The sequence below is a fragment of the Oncorhynchus masou genome, chromosome 6, assembly GCF_036934945.1.
Source record: "Oncorhynchus masou masou isolate Uvic2021 chromosome 6, UVic_Omas_1.1, whole genome shotgun sequence".
In the NCBI taxonomy this organism is placed as follows: Eukaryota; Metazoa; Chordata; class Actinopteri; order Salmoniformes; family Salmonidae; genus Oncorhynchus; species Oncorhynchus masou.
The window spans coordinates 20,947,604-20,967,874 of record NC_088217.1 but is presented as its reverse complement, the minus strand read 5'-3'; the positions used below and the strand labels follow the sequence as shown (position 1 = coordinate 20,967,874).

Sequence of the window (20,271 nt, the reverse complement as noted above, 5' to 3'; positions counted from 1 at the left end):
GATTAGCATGGCCCAGTGTAGAACTGTAACCCACCACACGCAATAACCTATACAATATTCCCCTCTTTCAAAGGTGCTTGCCTACGTGTTTTGGAAGAAATGCCGCCTTAACACCTAGGCTTCTACAGTCGCCATCGCCGTTCTGGAACAGGTCATTAATAACTCTCGAGCATGTCAACTCAAACAGTAAACAGCTGTAGGCTATGGCATGAAGCAAACGCTTGTGTGACAGTTAAACTTAATTTATTTTTCATACCTAGATGCTGTTGTTAACAATAGACATAGGCAATTGTAATGATGATAAAACCTCTATGGTGCTAAATGTAAACAGATTTTTCTCTAGGGCTATTTTTGATGGGAAGGTATTTCAAACCATATCAATTAAGTATTATTAACGAAAGTGAATTTCAAAACAGGTAGCCATACCACTCTAAAAATATGCAAGGTTCAGAAGGACTAGATCAATATCATAAACACGAATTGTACATTGCTACATTGTAATTGTTTTATATTAATTTTAATTTCCAATAGGCTTTCACCACGACAATGGTAGCCTATAGCTTATTGTCAATTGGTGACCATCGGAATTTCGTTAATTGGATATGACAATATGATTGTTGCCAATTGAGAGATATCAGTTATTTTATTTAGGCTAAGCGATAACAAAATAACAATTACAGTGCTGTAAATAACAATTTACAGCACTGTAATAATATACATTGAAATACTGCCTCATAAATAGAGAATGATACAAGCAAATGGGCCCACACGGTAGAATTACAACCATGCAGGTAATACCGTACAGCGCAGTGAGATCTGGCCGTGCGAGATAAACGCTATCATCTAACACCAGCTTAACTATTAAAATAGGCTACTTGCACATCTCCTCTCGGGCCAAATACAAATGTCCAACGGCTATATTTGTCTCTTGAGAATGCTGTCGCAGGAGAGGGATCGTAGTAAATAGCATACCGCTGCTGGATAAAAGGCGACAGTGTAATTGTCATCCATGACAAACTTTACATTTAAACCTGTGCTATGAATAGAAATGCACACCAAGCAGAAAGCTTGAGGAATATAAACGAAATATACATTTCTGACCGTTGATATATATGGCCACCAGCTTACAATTGGTTATAACAGCTTCATTCATGGTCATGGATAGGCCTAAGGAAAATGCAAAATATGCTCCTAAATGTGATAATACTAATTATAATACTACATATAGATATTTTGTTGATAATTTTTAGATATTTAAAGTCTCCTCTTGTAAGTAGTCTAAATCAGGCCTACTTCCAGAAATCACAGCCTAATGAAGGGGGGACAAAAGGAAAGATACGACGATATTTGTACCCGAATGGCCTCCTTTTTCTTCCGGAACATCTCCTCCATCTTCTTCGATAGATTTTTGACCACTTTCATGCCATCAATTTCTTCCACTCGGACAGACTTTTCCAATTCTTTATATTTCTGTAAATGAAAGAGAAAATACGTTTTAACTCTCTATTACTTTGATACTGAATTAATCATCAGCTGGTGTTTGAGAAATTCAGAGTGAGTGTGTGTCACAAAGGATCACACGAACACGTCGAATACACATCTCATGTCAATGGGTTTTATTGGGTGGGTTAAGTCAATGAGCTCTGTGTTTTAGTAACAGAGAAGGTGAACCTTTGTTCTATCTGTTAATTCCACACACACACAGAAAAATCCCTTAGCTTTCATATCCCTGCACCTCTGGAACCAGCAGAGTGTAACACTCCCTCCCGTGTATCTGAGGAGGGCTGACAACCCTCAGATGATTGGATGATAAAACCTATCCTGTTTTATTATATGATTGATAGGCTTTATCTTGGCTGACAAGCTGTGGCTCTGGCTCTGATTGGCTGCTGGGTGGGCTGTGGGCGGGCCTGGAAGTGAAGGCCACGCATGGTTGGAGGGTAATTGAAATGCAGTCAAAGCATGGGAGAAAGATAATAACGTGTCAGGCTTGGGCGCTTCTGGATAATGAACTACACTTCACATAATGCTGAGCTTGCAGGATACACTGCACCTGCACTGACAGAACAAAGCCCAACAGAACACACAAAAGAATAGAACATAACACACACAACAACAAAAAACACACAGTCACACAAAATAATAATCCAAATATAACCTGCATGTCTCTCACGTCACACACACACACACACACACACACACACACACACACACACACACACACACACACACGCACACACACGCGCACACGCACACACACACACGCACATGCGCACACGCACGCAGACACACACTGGGGTTCCCTTTGATAAAGATGAGCAAAAATGACTGTATAAAATAAATAATTCAAATACTGCGCAATGTATGCTAAATAAATGTATGCTAAAAAATAGGGAAATTATATTATTTCATACTAACACAATTGCTCAGAGAGAGTTTTGGTTAACAAATAACAATTTTCTCAAAAAGGTATGGGTGAAAAAGTATTGACAGCCCTGTTTTAAATACTTTTCAAAACCTCAACTTGAGGATAAAGGCACCAACAGACAGCATGCGGTGACCTGGGTGGCCCATTAAGTTTCGATGAAGCCTAGGCGGGGGTGAAATTCTACCCAGATGGAGGGGTCTTTAGTTTAGTTTATTAATTCGACCATTTAAAAAAACAAGCACACATAAAACTTTAAAAAACTCATACATATGAATAAAATCATCATGAAAAAAATAATCTATGATAACACACAATAAAGTCTGGGACTTATTTCCATTGTGGTCCTCTTGAGACAAGATGGCTAGACAAGATGGAACACAGTTAAACACAGTATGGCAGTGAAATAATAAAACAAAAACATAGAAGAAGAACATCTATCTCATCATTCCAGTTACATCATAGGAGTTATTCATATGGGCACAGAGGGCATCAAACATATTTTTACTTTATGTTTAAAGCTGCCCAGAGAGGATGTTGTTTTTATAGGCAGAGGCAACTCATTCCATTCTGAGGCTCCAGTATACAAGGAAGTACCTTTCCCAGCATTCCTCCTGAACCTGTATAAGCACACATCAGAAACACCTGATCTGGTGCTGTGGTTGTGTGCATCCCTAACATGAGGAAAGTAATCACTGATAAATCTGGGCACAGGACCATAAATACTCCTGTAAACCAAACCTAGTCTAATCTGGGACACCCTAGTCTCAACAGACAGCCAGTTTAGTTCCTGAAAGCAGCTCCTGCCTATGTGAGTATGTGGACTCACTTTCAATACTACCCTGATCAGCTTATTCTGGGCTATCTGGAGCTTCCCCTACACAATTTCAAATCAAATCAAAGTTTATTTGTCACATGCGCTTAATACAACAGGTGTAAACCTTACAGTGAAATGCTTACTTACAGGCTCTAACCAATGGTGCCAAAAAAAGGTATGTGTGTGTGTGTGCGTGTGTGTGTGTGTGCACGTACGTGCGTACGTGTGTGTGTGTGTGTGTACGAGCGTGCGTGTGTGTGTGTGTGTGTGTGTGTGTGTGTGTGTGTGTGTGTGTGTGTGTGTGTGTGTGTGTGTGTGTGTGTGTGCGTGCGTGCGTGTGTGTGTGTGTGTGTGTGTGTAGGTAAGTAAATAAATAAAACAACAGTAGAAAGACATTTGAAAAAAGAGTAGCAAGGCTATATTCTGTTAGTCAGGCCTATTGAGGTAGTATGTACATGTAGGTATCGTTAAAGTGACTGTGCATATATCGTGAACAGAGAGTAGCAGAAGCGTAAAAAGAGGGGTTGGTGGGTGGTGGGACACAATGCAGATAGCCCGGTTAGCCAATGTGCGAGAGCACTGGTTGGTCGGGCCAATTTAGGTAGTATGTACATTAATCTATAGTTAAAGTGATTAAGCATATAAGATAAACAGAGAGCAGCAGCGTAAAAGAGGGGTTGGGGAGCACACAATGCAAATAGTCCGGGTAACCATTGGTTACCTGTTCACGAGTCTTATGGCTTGGGGGTAAAAACTGTTGAAAAGCCTTTTTGTCCTAGACTTGGCACTCCGGCACCGCTTGCCATGCGGTACTAGAGAGAACAGTCTATGACTGGGGTGGCTGGGGTCTTCAACAATTTTCAGGGCCTTGCTCTGACACCGCCTGGTGTAGAGGTCCTGGACGGCAGGCAGCTTTGCCCCAGTGATGTACTGGGCTGTACGCACTACCCTCTGAAGTGCCTTGTGGTCGGAGGCCGAGCAATTGCCTTACCAGGCAGTGATGCAACTGGTCAGGATGCTCTCGATGTTGCAGCTGTAGAACCTTTTGAGGATCTCAGGACCAATGCTAAATCTTTTTAGTTTCCTGAGGGGGAATAGGCTTTGTTGTGCCCTCTTCACAACTGTCTTGGTGTGTTTGGACCAATCTAGTTTGTTGTTGATGTGGACACCAAGGAATTTGAAGCTCTCAACCTGCTCCAATACAGCCCCGTCGATGAGAATGGGGACGTGCTCGGTGTTCCTTTTCCTGTAGTCCACAATCATCTCCTTAGTCTTGGTTACATTGAGGGATAGGTTGTTATTCTGGCACCACCCGGCCAGGTCTCTGACCTCCTCCCTATAGGCTGTCTCGTCGCTTTCGGTGATCAGGCCTACCACTGTCGTCAGCAAACTTAATGATGGTGTTGGAGTCATGCCTGGCCATGCAGTCGTGGGTGAACAGGGAGTACAGGAGGGGACTGAGCACGCACCCCTGTGGAGCTCCAGTGTTGAGGATCAGCGTGGCAGATGTGTTGCTACCTACCCTCACCACCTGGGAGCGGCCTGTCAGGAAGTCCAGGATCCAGTTGCAGAGGGAGGTGTTTAGTCCCAGGATCCTTAGCTTGGTGATGAGCTTTGAGGGTACTATGGTGTTGAAAGCTGAGCTGTAGTCAATGAACAGCATTCTCACATAGGTGTTCCTTTTGTCCAGGTGGGAAAGGGCAGTGTGGAGTGCAATAGAGATTGCGTCATCTGTGGATCTGTTTGGACGGTATGCAAATTGGAGGAGGGTCTAGGGTTTCTGGGATAATGGTGTTGATGTGAGCCATTACCAGCATTTCAAAGCACTTCATGGCTACAGACGTGAGTGCTACGGTTCTGTAGTCCTTTAGGCAGGTTGCCTTTAAGTTTTTGGGCACAGGGACTATGGTGGTCTACTTGAAGCATGTTGGTATTACAGACTCAATCAGGGACATGTTGAAAATGTCAGTGAAGATACCTGCCAGGTGGTCAGCACATGCCCGGAGCACATGTCCTGGTAATCCGTCTGGCCCCGCAGCCTTCTGTATGTTGACCTGTTTAAAGGTCTTACTCACGTCGGCTACGGAGAACGTGATCACACAGTTGTCCAGAACAGCTGATGCTCTCATGCATGCCTCAGTGTTGCTTGCCTCGAAGCGAGCATAGAAGTGATTTAGCTCGTCTGGTAGGCTCTTGTCACTGGGCAGCTCGCGGCTGTGCATCCCTTTGCTGTCTGTAATAGTTTGCAAGCCCTGCCACATCCGACGAGCATCGGAGCCGGTGTAGTATGATTCAATCTTGGCCCTGTATTGACGCTTTGCCTGTTTGATGGTTCGTCTCAGGGCATAGCGGGATTTCTTGTAAGCTTCCGGGTTAGAGTCCCGCACCTTGAAAGCGGCAGCTCTACCCTTTAGCTCAGTGCGAATGTTGCCTGTAATCCACGGCTTCTGGTTGGGGTATGTACGTACAGTCACTGTGGGGACGACGTCCTCAATGCACTTATTAATAAAGCCAGTGACTGATGTGATGTATTCCTTAATGTCATCAGAAGAATCCCGGAACATGTTCCAGTCTGTGATAGCAAAGCAGTCCTGTAGTTTAGCATCTGCTTCATCTGACCATTTTTTTATAGACCAAATCACTGGTGCTTCCTGCTTTAATGTTTGCTTGTAAGCAGGAATCAGGAGGATAGAGTTGTGGTCGGATTTACCAAATGGAGGGCGAGGGAGAGCTTTGTACGCGTCTCTGTGTGTGGAGTGCAGGTGATCTAGAATCTCCTCTGGCGCCATCTTCCATCTTAGGTCTGGATCCAGAAATAATTGCTTCAGTTTTCCCTAAGTGCAGAGAAAGCTTATTATCTCCAAACCATTTGCTAATGTTAGTAAGCTCTGTGCTAAGCTATGCTCCACAACATAGTTTTACTTTGTGAGACACCAGAAGTGTAGAGTCATCCGCATAAAGAAAAAGACGGCAAGAACAAGCATCTTTCATAACGTTAATATACAATAAAAACAGCAGAGGCCCAAGCACGCTCCCCTGCGGAACGCCACAACTCATTGGTTTTGCCTGAGACAGTGAACTATTAACCTCTACTACTTGCTCCCTTCGGCGGTGTTCGTGCCTGTAGAAGCTGTTAAACCGAGCCATAGAAAATATAATTTTTCTCTATTATTCAAGCAGCGCTGTAGTTGTTGACCAATCACAGTTGAAAACATGGCCTGCGTGGTGGTACTTCAGCAAGAATGTCCAATTTGCCCACTCCAGCTAGCTAGCTGGCAGTTTACAGAGTCATGTCTAACGATTAAAAATAAATGTTTTCTAATAGATTTTTTGATAAATAATTTCTGTTGCATGTAAATACATTATTATGCATGCATATGGTGTGAAAGTGATCATTTTTTTGCATGTCAATAATGTTTGTTTATTTTGTTGCTATGGTCACTGACAGTTGGCACCCTCCTGTGTGAGAGAATGGGGCTGGAGGGATGGTGCTATTTTGTGTATTTATTTGTGCTGATCCTAACTTGTTTCGCACATAATTTTTCCGCCATCGTTTCCTATGACGAAAAGAGCTTCTTGAAATCAGAACAGCTATCACTAACCTTGATTTGGACAAGGACTTCTACTTCAATAAGTCAGAGGCGAAAGACATATTGATTATCCTGGACCAGGCCCAAATCTCTGAAGGAAGAGGAGACGGCGCTATAGAAGCCGACATGTGGGATACCTGACGAGACTACTCGGAGAGTTGATTTGTGGATTCTGATGTATGCTTGGGGTTATTGTCTTGGTGGAAGATCCATTTGCAGCCAAGTTTCAACCTCCTGACAGAGGCAACCAGCGTTTGGCCAATGGGTAAAGTTCATGATGCTGTTGACCTTAACAAGGTTCACAGGACCAGTGGAAGCAAAATAGCCCCATAACATCAAAGATCCACGACCATATTTTACAGTAGGTTTGGGGTTCTTTTCTGCTCATTCATTCTCATTTCGACACCAAACCCACCACTGGTGTGCGTGGCCAAAGACCTCTATTTTCATGTCATCCAACAGATATAAATGTCTTTGCTAAATGGCATTTGCACTTGGATTGGAACCGGTGCCTTGGTCAGTTTACATGAAAATAGAGCTCTTTGGCCACGCACAACATTGGTGGGTTTAGCGTCGAAATGAGAATGTATGAGCAGAACACACACATACATACACAAATCCCAGTACATGGGGTGAAATTGACCCAGGGAAGGGAAGAGTGTGGGCCGGCAGTGGCTCGGAACAGTTCATTTCACGCCTGTCCTCCCTTCCTCCCCCTGCCCCCCACCCCTCCCCAGTCATCAGGGAGAGGTTAAACCCCATCCATCAACAGAACTGATTATGTTTATTGATTAAGGTAATGACTGATGTGTAGATGAGGCCTGACCGAACCCAAGCCTGAGGAGGAGTCACACAGACACACACACACAGCCTCCTGTCTGTATCTGTATTCCTGTTCTGTTGTCCATACAGTAGCTCAGCTCTTTGTGGAAATCTACTAATTCCCCATAATAAAGCACCTAATGATCATCCTTAATGATCAGCCCTAAAACCACCCAGCCGTGCCTCTCTCTCTCCACCTCGCCTCACTGGCCCCTGTAGGTCTAGAGGCCTGCTGATTGGATGAAAGGTGTCCTACACCAGTCATGCATCTGTGAACAGGAACATAAGGAAAGTGCTTACATACACAGAAAGAAAAACAACTGCTGGGGACATTTTACCTCTGAGTATTCTGTTCTCACACAAGATCAGCTGGGGACATTAGACTGTCAAAAGCTAGGCAGACACTCCCATCCAACACATAAACACAAGCACACACACTACCCGTATACTGCTACAGTGTTGGATGTTAGAGTATTGCAGCAACAGCCTGGTGCTGAGCTAAGCTACACATTATCAGAACATGAGAGACTGATGAACATAGCTAAATGCGGATATGAATCTCCTCATCACCACTGACTTCACACTCAATCACATTACACAACCGACCACTTACATACAGTACAGTATGTACTGTGTGAATGTAACATATGTAATCAACATACATAATCATATGTAACATATCCGGTCGTGTTCACTAGGAACCAAACGGATTGAAACAGGGAGGGACTACCTGAACTTGTCAAAATAAGAAACTCTATTTTCATAGCAAAATGTTTTTTGTTGTAAAATGTTTTGCTACCGTTTATTACGGTGTGCACTAATGATTATGACCCATGTTTTCCTCTCTCTGTGGTCATCGACAATCTCTGGTTTTCAATCAAACTTATTTCAAAATGCTGCAAGTCTGCAATATTTTTTTATTTAAATGCAGAGTTTAATTAAAGCTCAATTGAAGGAAAATGAGCATAAAATCTGTTGGAATAAAATGACTGTCTACATTCAGGTGTAAGCACATAGGGCCATATGGCCAAGTTTTAAATCAATCCATCTGCTTAACTCAGACTTTCCTATGACATATGCACATTAGTGCTCAGTTCTGATGCTGTGAGTTCACTACAGTACAAATAGTGCTTAAACTTCAAAATGCCCATATTGCCAAGATAACACAAACTCTGTACTTTTACAGTACTGTAGGCAGTGCTCTGGGTCCAGCATTAGGTTTGCAAGATTCCAGAAATCCTGGTTGGAGGATTCACAATTTTCTGCTTATTCCCTTCTGATTCTGCGAATCTTCCAACCAGGATTTCTGGAAAACCTGGGAATTTTTGGAAAGATTCAAAATTTTGCAACCCTATCCAACATACAGTATAGTACATTGTCTCCACTTGGATGACAGGTGCTGTAGTGTTCAAACCATAACCTCTGTACACACTGGGGAGCACATGGCTGCTGCCAAGTGGTCATTTACTTTCACTTAGGGGCTTTTTTCTGCAAACCCATCTCTCTTTCTCTCTCTCTTCTCCCCACTCTCTATCTGCACCCCACCCATTGCCTCCAGCCCATCCCACCCCATCCCAACCCATCACAGCCCATCACACTCAACACACTCTTATTCAATTTGTCTCCTTGTCACATTTATATCCTGGGGTTGAAACTCTTTACTCCAGAGAGTGAACTGGAGATGAGATGGGAGAAGAAACCGTGCTGTGGTTAATGGGCTGTGTCCAGTACACCCCCCCCCCACACACACACACACACACACACACACACACACACACACACACACACACACACACACACACACACACCCACACCCACACACACACACACACACACACACACACACACACACACACACACACACACACACACACACAGATGGAGAAATGGGCCTCTGATCCACACACCTGAGTCCTTTCATACACAACACATCAGTATTCAGCTGGGACACAGAAATGTGTCAGCAGCCATTAGATGAAAATGCAGCATTACACCATACAGTGTGTGTGTGTCTGTGTGCGTGTATAGGAATGAGATTAAGATTGAGGAAAGAAAGAGATACCTTCTGCAGCAGCTGGGATCCAGAGTATTTTGCAGAAATTGATTTAATTTCTCCACCAAACGCTGAGGCCCATAACTTCACCCTGGAAACCAACAGAACATTTCTATATTGTTATTATACCAGTTCAGGTGAACACCGGACATTCTGTGACATTACACACACATTTTAATAACGTACAGCTGAGATAACAAGAAAACACAAACTGCACCAGAAATTTTAAAACAAATTTCAAAAAATTAAATCATAGATCCATGGATATCTGGAAGTTGTTTGTGTGTTATATGGCTGGTGTATAAACTATTTTCTTGAAGATACTCCTGTCCTTAAAAAACACAAGACCCTCATATAAGAAATACATTGTTTTGAGGTGTGTTGAATTTGCCTCCATCAACAATATGTCAAATACACGAGACCTACATTGTAGATAAGTGATATCATTCAATGTAGCGGTTTATTCTTGTTTGTTTGGTGTTTATGATGTGTTATAAATTGATAGTTTATGAAGCTAAAGTTGATGCAAACTTTTGCCTAAAGTCTTCCTTAAACTGTACATTGTAGACTGTGGTGTCTCTATGCAGACCAAAGTACAGCACTCTGGGTTAACACTCGACAAAATGAACATGGTTTTGTATAGTAGTTATTTAGGACATATCTGTATTTTGATTAAAAGAAGGACAACAATCAGTTTAAAATAAAGACATCTTTACATTTAAATAGTGTGTACATGTCTTATATGATGATATATGATTCATTTGTTGTTCTTATGCCAGATATGATCTATCTATAGCAGCAATAGACTTGGGGTTAGGGTAGAGAAGTCTATTTTTGGTCATTATTTATTAGACACCAACACTAATAAATAAATAACAAAAACGATTTATTATTAGTATTATGCAGTTGTGGTTACATTGTTATTACATGCTGATGTTTTCGGCTTGTTTATCATTTTTACTATAACAAATCTACTGCTTACACACTTCAGGAAATATAACTGAAAAACTCAACAACATGTGGTGTAACTATTGAGTAACTAAAATGTTAAGATATGACATCCTCCACTCACACTGAGAGAGGAATCCCTTGCTGGGACCCTTTCACTTCCACCACTGCCGTGCCCAGTATAGTCCAGAACAGAAGGAAGCTGGCGCAGTACACGTGCGAAACGAGGATCTTCCAATTCCACAGCATCTTCACGAGCATTCCCGACCACGGATCCTGGTACAATGGCTAGTACCTCTCTAGTCCCGAAAACGCACTCAGCGCGAAAAGCGGCAGCCCCTGTTACCGGCACATATTTATCAGTTTCTCCCCCTGCGCCAGTCCCGCATCCAGTTGTCACTCCTGAAGGGACCCGCGTGCTGAAAGAGAGCGTTGACCTATGAACATAGGCACAAACCGCTCACCACCAGAGGGCAGAGAGAGAGAGAGAGAGAGCGAGATAATGCACGCAGAGCAGAATTAGGCCGATACCCGCGAATTATCTAAATCCAAAAAAAGAGCCGTTAAATTCTACAACCATGTAAAAGGAAGCGATTCCCAGACCTTCCATTACAAAGCCATCACCTACAGAGAAATTAACCTGGAGAAGAGCCCCGAAGCAAGCTGGTCCTGGGGCTCTGTTCACAAACACAAACAGACCCCAAAGAGCCCCAGGACAGCAACACTATTAGACCCAACTGTTATTATATGTATGTGAATAAATTCCGTTGGAGAGTTTGGTAAAATAGAAGCATAATCCTTAACTCAGGTGTTACATGTTACAGGTTACCACATTCTAATCAGACACTCGTAATGCACCTGTTCATACATCCTAGAAAGGTGTTGGATTGGCATCATGCCCATTATCTTAACATCTTCCTTTTCATATATAATTAGCTCGATTACTTCATACCATTTTAATACCAGTACATTATCATTTTGTAAAAATATTTTGAATTTTTATCAAATAAAAAATGTCATTATCCACCTCATAAGGGACATAGTCCCCATAACACAGGGGCAGACTTATGTTAGCCCTTGTCCTAGTGTGTCACACTGGTAGCTTAATGGGCACCTCTGGGACGTTGGGCACTTCTAGGACGTTGGGCACCTCTGGGACGTTGGGAACCTCTGGGACGTTGGGAACCTCTAGGACGTTGGGCACCTCTGGGACGTTGGGAACCTCTAGGACGTTGGGCACCTCTGGGACGTTGGGAACCTCTAAGATCCTCAGGGCCTCTCCTTCCTCTTCCACAGCCTTCTGAAATGTTTATTTATTTTATTTTGATTTAACCTTTATTTAGCTAGGCAAATCAGTTAAGAACAAATTCTTATTTACAATGACTGCCTATCCCGACCAAACCTGGACAACGCTGGGCACCGCCCTATGGGACTACCAATCATGGCCGGTTATGAGACAGCCTGGAATCGAACCAGAGTGTAGTGACACCTCTAGATGCAGTGCCTTAGACTGCTGTGCAGCTTGGGAGCCCCAAATTGTGGAGGCACAGACTGTCACGCCCTGACCATAGAGAGCCCTCGGTTCTGTTTAGGTCAGAGTGTTTAGGTCAGAGCGTGACTAGGGGGTGTTCTAGGGGGTGTTCTAGTAATTTATTTTCTATGTGGCTGGTTTGTATGGTTCCCAATTAGAGGCAGCTGGAAATTGTTGCCTCTAATTGGGGATCATATTTAGGAAGCCCTTTCTCCCACCTGCTTTATGGGAAATTGTTTTGAGTGAGTGCATGTAGCACTACGTTTGTTCACGGTCGGTGTTTGTTTATAGTTTTGTTTAGGAGTTTCACTTTAAATAAATATGTGGAACTCAAATCATGCTGTGCCTTGGTCCGTCTTTCCACACGACCATGACAGAATATCCCACCAAGCAAGGACCAAGCAGCGTGCCATGGAGGAGAAGGTGAGTTGGACCTGGCAGGAGATCAGGAGTGGATGCGAGACCCTTCCTTGGCGGGACTCACATAAGGATCAGGAAGGACAGCGACGACGCCGGGGGCCTCTGCCACAGAAACCCCAAGATTATTTTTTTTTTGGGGGGGGGCACATGGAGCTGGCGGCTGAGCAGAGGGAAGAGCCAGAGACCGCCAGGAAGGCGATGGAGAAGTTGGGGAGAGAGAGAGAAGAGAAATGTTGGTCAAGTGTGTTCTGCTCAACATTCGACCTGAAGAGCCTGTCAGCAGTCTGGTGAAGCCTGTGCCGGCTTCACGCATCTGGCCTCCAATGCGCCTCCCCAGTCCGGTACGTCCTGTGCCAGCTCCCCGCACTCGCCCTGAAGTGCGTGTCACCAGTCCGGTGCCACCTGTGCCGGCTCCACGCACCAGGCCTCCAGTGCGCCTCCCAGTCCCGCTCCTAGGCCGGAGTCTTCCTCTGCGCCGGTGCCTAGTCCAGCTACAGCGTCCAGTCCCGCTCCAAGGCCAGAGCCTTCCTCTGCGCCGATGCCCAGTCCAGGCACAGTGTCCAGTCCCGCTCCATGGCAGGAGCCTTCCTCTGGTGCCCAGTCCAGGCACGGTGTCCAGTCCAGCTCCAAGGCCGGAGCCTTCCTCAGCGTCGGTGCCCAGTCCGGGCTTGGCTGCCAACCCAGCTCCATGGCTGGAGCCTTCCTCTGCGCCAGTGCCCAGTCCAGGCTTGGCGGCCAACCCAGCTCCATGGCCGGAGATCTCCTCTGCGCCGGTGCCCAGTTCGGGCGTGTCGTCCAACCCAGCTCCGTGGCCGGAGCCTTCCACTGCGCCGGTGCCCAGTCCAGGCACGGCGTCCAACCCTGCTCCATGGCCGGAGCCTTCTTCTGCGCCGGTGCCCAGTCCAGGCACGGCGTCCAACCCAGCTCCATGGCCGGAGCCAACCTTGGCGCAGGTGCCCAGTCCAGGAACGGCGTCCAACCCAGCTCCATGACCGGTGCCTTCGTTGGCACCGGTGCCCAGTCCGGGCGCGGCGCCCAACCCAGCTCCATGGCCGGATCCGTGGGCAGGGCGGGGGCAACGACTCACGCGGGAGCCGCCACCGACACGTTGCCTCTAATTGGGGATCATATTTAGGAAGCCCTTTCTCCCACCTGCTTTGTGGGAAATTGTTTTGAGTGAGTGCATGTAGCACTATGTTTGATCACGGTCGGTGTTTGTTTATTGTTTTGTTTCAAAGTTTCACTTTAAATCAATATGTGGAACTCAAATCACGTTGCGCCTTGGTACATCTTTCTACATGACCGTGACACAGCCAGCAGAGAACTGTCCTGGTGGGGTCTTGCCGTCTCCTCATTGTGTCCTGCCCGCACCATTCAGTGTCCTGCCCGCACCATTCAGAGGATATTCCCAGTCTCCCCATGTGTCCCTCCTATTCCCTATGCTTTCCTGAACTGGGGGTATGTCCTTCGGTTCCTTCCATACTTTCGGCCCTTTACTTCCACTTCATATGACCTTGCGCTGATGTGCCCTATGCATGTGCCAAGACTCCATGTGGCATCCCTGGCGTGAGGTGACAGGAGCACTCTGACAGCTTGGCCTTGATTTCTTTGCATGCTGGTCATAGTAATGTTTTGACTTGTCCTGACGTGCACGTTTGTGAGCCTGAACATCCCCAATGACCTATGGTGCAAGGAGCTTGGGAGCTGTTGGCAACAGAGAGCGGGTGCTGTACAGGACTGCTGTACAGGACTGCTGCCGAAGCCCTCTGTGGGAGTATTTCTCCACGCCAAAATGGCTTGCCACACGTCTTTGCCTTCGTGCATAGTATTTGTGATAAGAGTCTTTGCTATTTTCTCTGCTGACTCCGCCTTACCATTACTCTGACTGTGGTAGGGTGATGAGGTCACATGATGGAACTCCAAGGCTTTTACAAACAAAGCAAAGTCTTGACTCATTGACTGCGGCCCATTATCCATTAATATCTATATATACCATATCTGCTAAAATGCTGCTTACAACAGTCACTGATGCAAGCGACTGTTGTGTCAATCCATTTCTCCACCTCCCAAAAATTGGAATAGTAGTCCACTATAAATCAAAAATGGAACGTTCTTTATTGTGAACAGATCCATTCCCTCTTTAGAACAAGGCCGTGCTGGTATGTTATGTGGGTGCAGCGTTTCCTTTTGCTGCTTAGATAGATTAGCATTACATATGCTGCAGACAGCCACAAAATGATTAATTTATTGGGTCATGTTGAGCCAGAATACTGAGTCTCTGACTTTGTTGAGACTGGCTTCAACCCCTGAGTGCCCTGCATGGGTATGATTTTACCTTTATTTAACTAGGAAAGTCAGTTAAGAACAAATTCTTATTTTCAATGACGGCCTAGGCGGACTGCAATAGCATCGAATAGTCCCCGCGATATGCAACTGTTCAGGGAAGTCAGGAACCAATACACGCAGTCAGTCAGGAAAGCTAAGGCCAGCTTCTTCAGGCAGAAGTTTGCATCCTGTAGCTCCAACTCCAAAAAGTTCTGGGACACTGTGAAGTCCATGGAGAACAAGAGCACCTCCTCCCAGCTGCACTGAGGCTTGGTAACACGGTCACCACCAATAAATCCATGATTATTGAAAACTTCAACAAGCATTTCTCAACGGCTGGCCATGCCTTCCGCCTGGCTACTCCAACATCGGCCAACAGCTCCGCCCCCACCGCAGCTTCTCGCCCAAGCCCTTCCAGGTTCTCCTTTATCCAAATCCAGATAGCAGATGTTCTGAAAGAGCTGCAAAACCTGGACCCGTACAAATCAGCTGGGCTTGACAATCTGGACCCTCTGTTTCTGAAACTATCCGCCGCCATTGTCGCAACCCCTATTACCAGCCTGTTCAACCTCACTCTCATATCGTCTGAGATCCCCAAGGATTGGAAAGCTGCCGCAGTCATCCCCCTCTTCAAAGGGGGAGACACCCTGGACCCAAACTGTTACAGACCTATATCCATCCTGCCCTGCCTATCTAAGGTCTTCGAAAGCCAAGTCAACAAACAGGTCACTGACCATCTCGAATCCCACCGTACCTTCTCCGCTGTGCAATCTGGTTTCCGAGCCGGTCATGGGTGCACCTCAGCCACACTCAAGGTACTAAACGATATCATAACCGCCATCGATAAAAGACAGTACTGTGCAGCCGTCTTCATCGACCTTGCCAAGGCTTTTGACTCTGTCAATCACCATATTCTTATCGACAGACTCAGTAGCCTCGGTTTTTCGGATGACTGCCTTGCCTGGTTCACCAATTACTTTGCAGACAGAGTTCAGTGTGTCAAATCGGAGGGCATGCTGTTCCGTCATCTGGCAGTCTCTATGGGGGTGCCATAGGGTTCAATTCTCGGGCCGACTCTTTTCTCTGTATATATCAATGATGTTGCTCTTGCTGCGGGCGATTCCCTGATCCACCTCTACGCAGACGACACCATTCTATATACTTACGGCCCGTCCTTGGACACTGTGCTATCTAACCTCCAAACGAGCTTCAATGCCATACAACACTCCTTCCGTGGCCTCCAACTACTCTTAAACGCTAGTAAAACCAAATGCATGCTTTTCAACCGATCGCTGCCTGCACCCGCATGCCCGACATCACCACCCTGAATGGTTCCGACCTTGAATATGTGGACACCTATAAGTACCTAGGTGTCTGGCTAGACTGTAAACTCTCCTTCCAGACTCATATCAAACATCTCCAATCGAAAATCAAATCAAGAGTCGGCTTTCTATTCCGCAACAAAGCCTCCTTCACTCACGCCGCCAAACTTACCCTAGTAAAACTGACTATCCTACCGATCCTCGACTTCGGCGATGTCATCTACAAAATTGCCTCCAACACTCTACTCAGCAAAACAGTTTATCACAGTGATGACAGTTTCCATCACAGTCAGCCAAAACTGTTCGCTGCTCTGGCCCCCCAATGGTGGAACAAACTTTGTCACTCCGGAACACCTGAAACCCCACCTCTTCAAGGAATACCTAGGATAGGATTATACCACCCTTAAATGATTTAGATGCACTATTGTAAAGTGGCTGTTCCACTGATGTCAGAAGGTGAATTCACCAATTTGTAATGCTCTGGATAGCGTCGCTAAATGACTTAAATGTAATGTAATGTAAATGTTTGGCACCTTATACCACCCAAAACTGCGACTTGTACATATTTGTCGCCAGACCCATTGGCTCCAGGTCATCTACAAGTCCATGCTAGGTAAAGCTCCGCCTTATCTCAGTTCACTGGTCACGATGGCAACACCCATCCGTAGCACACGCTCCAGCAGGTGTATCTCACTGAGCATCCCTAAAGCCAACACCGCATTTGGCCGCCTTTCGTTCCAGTACTCTGCTGCCTGTGACTGGAACGAATTGCAAAAATCCCTGAAGATGGAACTTTTATCTCCCTCAAACATGTGCTATCTGAGCAGCTAACCGATCGCTGCAGCTGTACATAGTCTATTGGTAAATAACCCACCCATTTTCACCTACCTCATCCCCACACTGTTTTTATTTATTTACTTTTCTGCTCTTTTGCACACCAGTATCTCTACCTGTACATGACCATCTGATCATTTATCACTCCAGTGCTAATCTGCAAGTTTGTTATTATTCGCCTACCTCCTCATGCCTTTTGCACACAATGTATATAGACTCGCCTTTTTTGTACTGTGTTATTGACTTGTTAATTGTTTATTCCATGTGTAACTCTGTGTTGTCTGCTCACACTGCTAAGCTTTATCTTGGCCAGGTCGCAGTTGCAAATGAGAACTTGTTCTCAACTAGCCTACCTGGTTAAATAAAGGTGAAATAAAATTTAAAAAATAGGAACAGTAGGTTAAGTGCCTGTTCAGGGGCAGAACGGCAGATTTGTACCTTGTCAGCTGGGGGATTTGAACTTGCAACTTTTTGGTTACTAGTCCAACGCTCTAACCACTAGGCTACCCTGCCGCAATGGCTCACATACGTCAGACAGATGAGGTAAGAATTTTTAATAAGTAAAATTAAAGTAATTTACAAAATCAAGCAGTCGCTGTACTGCTTTTGTGTCTGTAGGTGTCGGCATTTGCTGTTCTTCAATTTAAAGACCCTTGCGCCCTTCGGTCTCAACGTAGACTTTGATCTGAAGCCATTCTTGTGATTATTGTGATTTTGCCATTGTAATTGTGTGTAAACTTGTATAGTCAAATTAATCTATGATCGTATGCTATCCATTTGTTTGTATGCTGTTCTTTGTATGACATTTTAATATTTGATTATTAACCAATGATATTAGGCCACTCCTGGCCATGATTACAGACACCTGTGTCCTTTGACACTATATAAACGAGTCATCCCGCAGTGTTTGTGATTATACCCTGATGAAGACAGCTTGGCTGTCGAAACGTTGGTATTAAATTTTTGCATCTGAGCTCCAAGAGTGTGCGGCTCTCTTTTATTTTTATTTTCAGGCATTTGCTGTTCTGCCTCGACCTTCTGGCCTTCAGCTGTCGAAAGATGTCCCATGTATGTAATACTTGTGAGCCTGAGCTTAACTTTGTCTTTATTTAGCTTTAGATTCATCTCCCTTTGCTCTTTGTAAGAGCTGAGTCAGGTTGTGGTCATGGTCCTGCACGGCTTCTTCCATTGTAGCACCAGAGCCATATACCAGGATGTCATCGGCTATGACGCTTATTCCTGGCAGTCCCTGAAGCGCATCATGTTGCCTGAGCTAATATTCCTCTGCAGCTGGTTTCACTCCAAAAGGTAACCTTGTCCACCGGTATCTACCATTGGATGTCCAAAATGTGGTGAGGTAACCCATTTTGGTGCCAGTACCCATTTTTTTGCATCCATAACGGAAAAGATTTTCACTTTTGCCAGGCTTGGCAGAACCTCTTCAATGGTAGGCATTTGGTAATGTGCCCTACATAGGGCTTTGTTCAGGGCACTTGGATCAAGGCAGGCTTTTCCACTACAACCATGTTGCTTAGTAGGTTTGGTGACCTTCGTTATGACACCCTGTTCCTCCATTGAATCAACAGCCTTTAGTATCTTTTCCTTCAGTGGAACGGGGACTCTGCGTAGAAGCTGTTCAACTGGTCTAACAGACTCATCCCCACCAGGTGAAGCTCACCTGCCAGAGCCCCCATCTCTTCAAAAACATCCTCAAACTCTTTCAGTACTGCCTCTGATGTGTAAAAGTCTAATGGTACCTTTGGTTTTTCTTTAGTACTGACATGATGAACAACATGTTGGTGGTTGAGCTGTAGCAACGTAAGCTTTTCACACATTTCTGCTGAAAAGGAGAGACCTTTTGCAAGGTTTTCACCACTTTAGCACACATGTTTCCCCATCATTATTGGCTTGTAGTTCACACTCCCCTACTGGTGTAATAACCAAGCCATCGTACAGCCTTAGCCTTGCCTTGCTCGGTTGGTTGTGGCTTTGCATCTCCATCCTGCATTACTTGCATAACATCTCTGTAGCTGAGTATATTAATAGTTGAGCAACTGTCTAGCTGGCATTTGATAGTGCTGCTTGGATCATAATCACAGTTATCACATGTCAGTGGGGCAAGCTTTAAGTTTGTAAACCATTTATCTTTGACACTTTGGACAAAATTGATATCTGTCATGTATAGCATGTCGCTTGATCACTGCATGTATCCTGTTCTAGCAGATTGACAAGCTTACTTTGTCTGCACGCTTTAGCAAAATTTGTATTTTTTTCCACATAATTTGAATATACCACCATAATTTGCAAATAAATTCATTAAAAATCCTACAATGTGATTTTCTGGATTTTTTTCTCATTTTGTCTGTCATAGTTGAAGTAAGTGTACCTATGATGAAAATTACAGGCCTCGCTCATCTTTTTAAGTGGGAGAACTTGCACATTTGGTGGCTGACTAAGTACTTTTTTGCCCCACTGTAACCCCATATGATGGGAATTTGGCTCGTGCGTGTGTTGATCCTCAGTACATGCACCCATCTTTAGTATTTTTCCACCTTGCATCACTGTCCGATGAATTATGTTTCCATTTTTTAGCGACATGGTCTCTGTATTTGTTCTGAGTGGCATAATTGACAGATTTTTCCTGTTCAGGGACAGTGTTCATCTTTTTAAATTGTATCTTCGTCTGTTCGCTTGCTCTGCATATATCTATGGCTCTTAGTCAGTGTAAATTGCGGTTTGCGCAGCCTACTTGCTCTTACTCTGTTATTTTTACAGACAATCACAAGTCTGTCTGACCATTTCGTTTCTCATTGACCCCGAAATCACATGAATCAGACAATTGAAGCAGCCTCACAACATATTGATCAGACGTCTCTGCTTGAGTTTGTTCATGTGTTAAAAATGAATCTTTCATAAATCACATTACGATTGGGATCAAAATGTCTTTGTAAAACGTCAAGTATTTTCTTTGAATTGTTCCTATCCTCTTCCCCCAAATACAGTGTTGCCAACTTAACATTTTCAAAAAAATTGACTAGCGACAATTCTAGAGGCTTTTTCTGGTGTTATTGGAGACTTTTGGAGACTCTGACTTGAAAGCACATATCGCTCTTACTCTTCTCAACGAGCAGCGGGTGCTGCCGTGGGCCCCACCCCCATCCCAAAGCACTTACATGTGGCCCAG

The 20,271-nt window shown here is 44.8% G+C and overlaps 1 pseudogene; it reads right to left on the bottom strand.

Annotated features, from left to right (window-relative positions):
• The window catches only part of LOC135541022 (voltage-dependent calcium channel subunit alpha-2/delta-3-like), an 85,478-nt pseudogene extending 74,419 nt beyond the window's left edge, over positions 1-11,059 (bottom strand).
• Between the last annotated feature and the right edge of the window lie 9,212 nt (positions 11,060-20,271).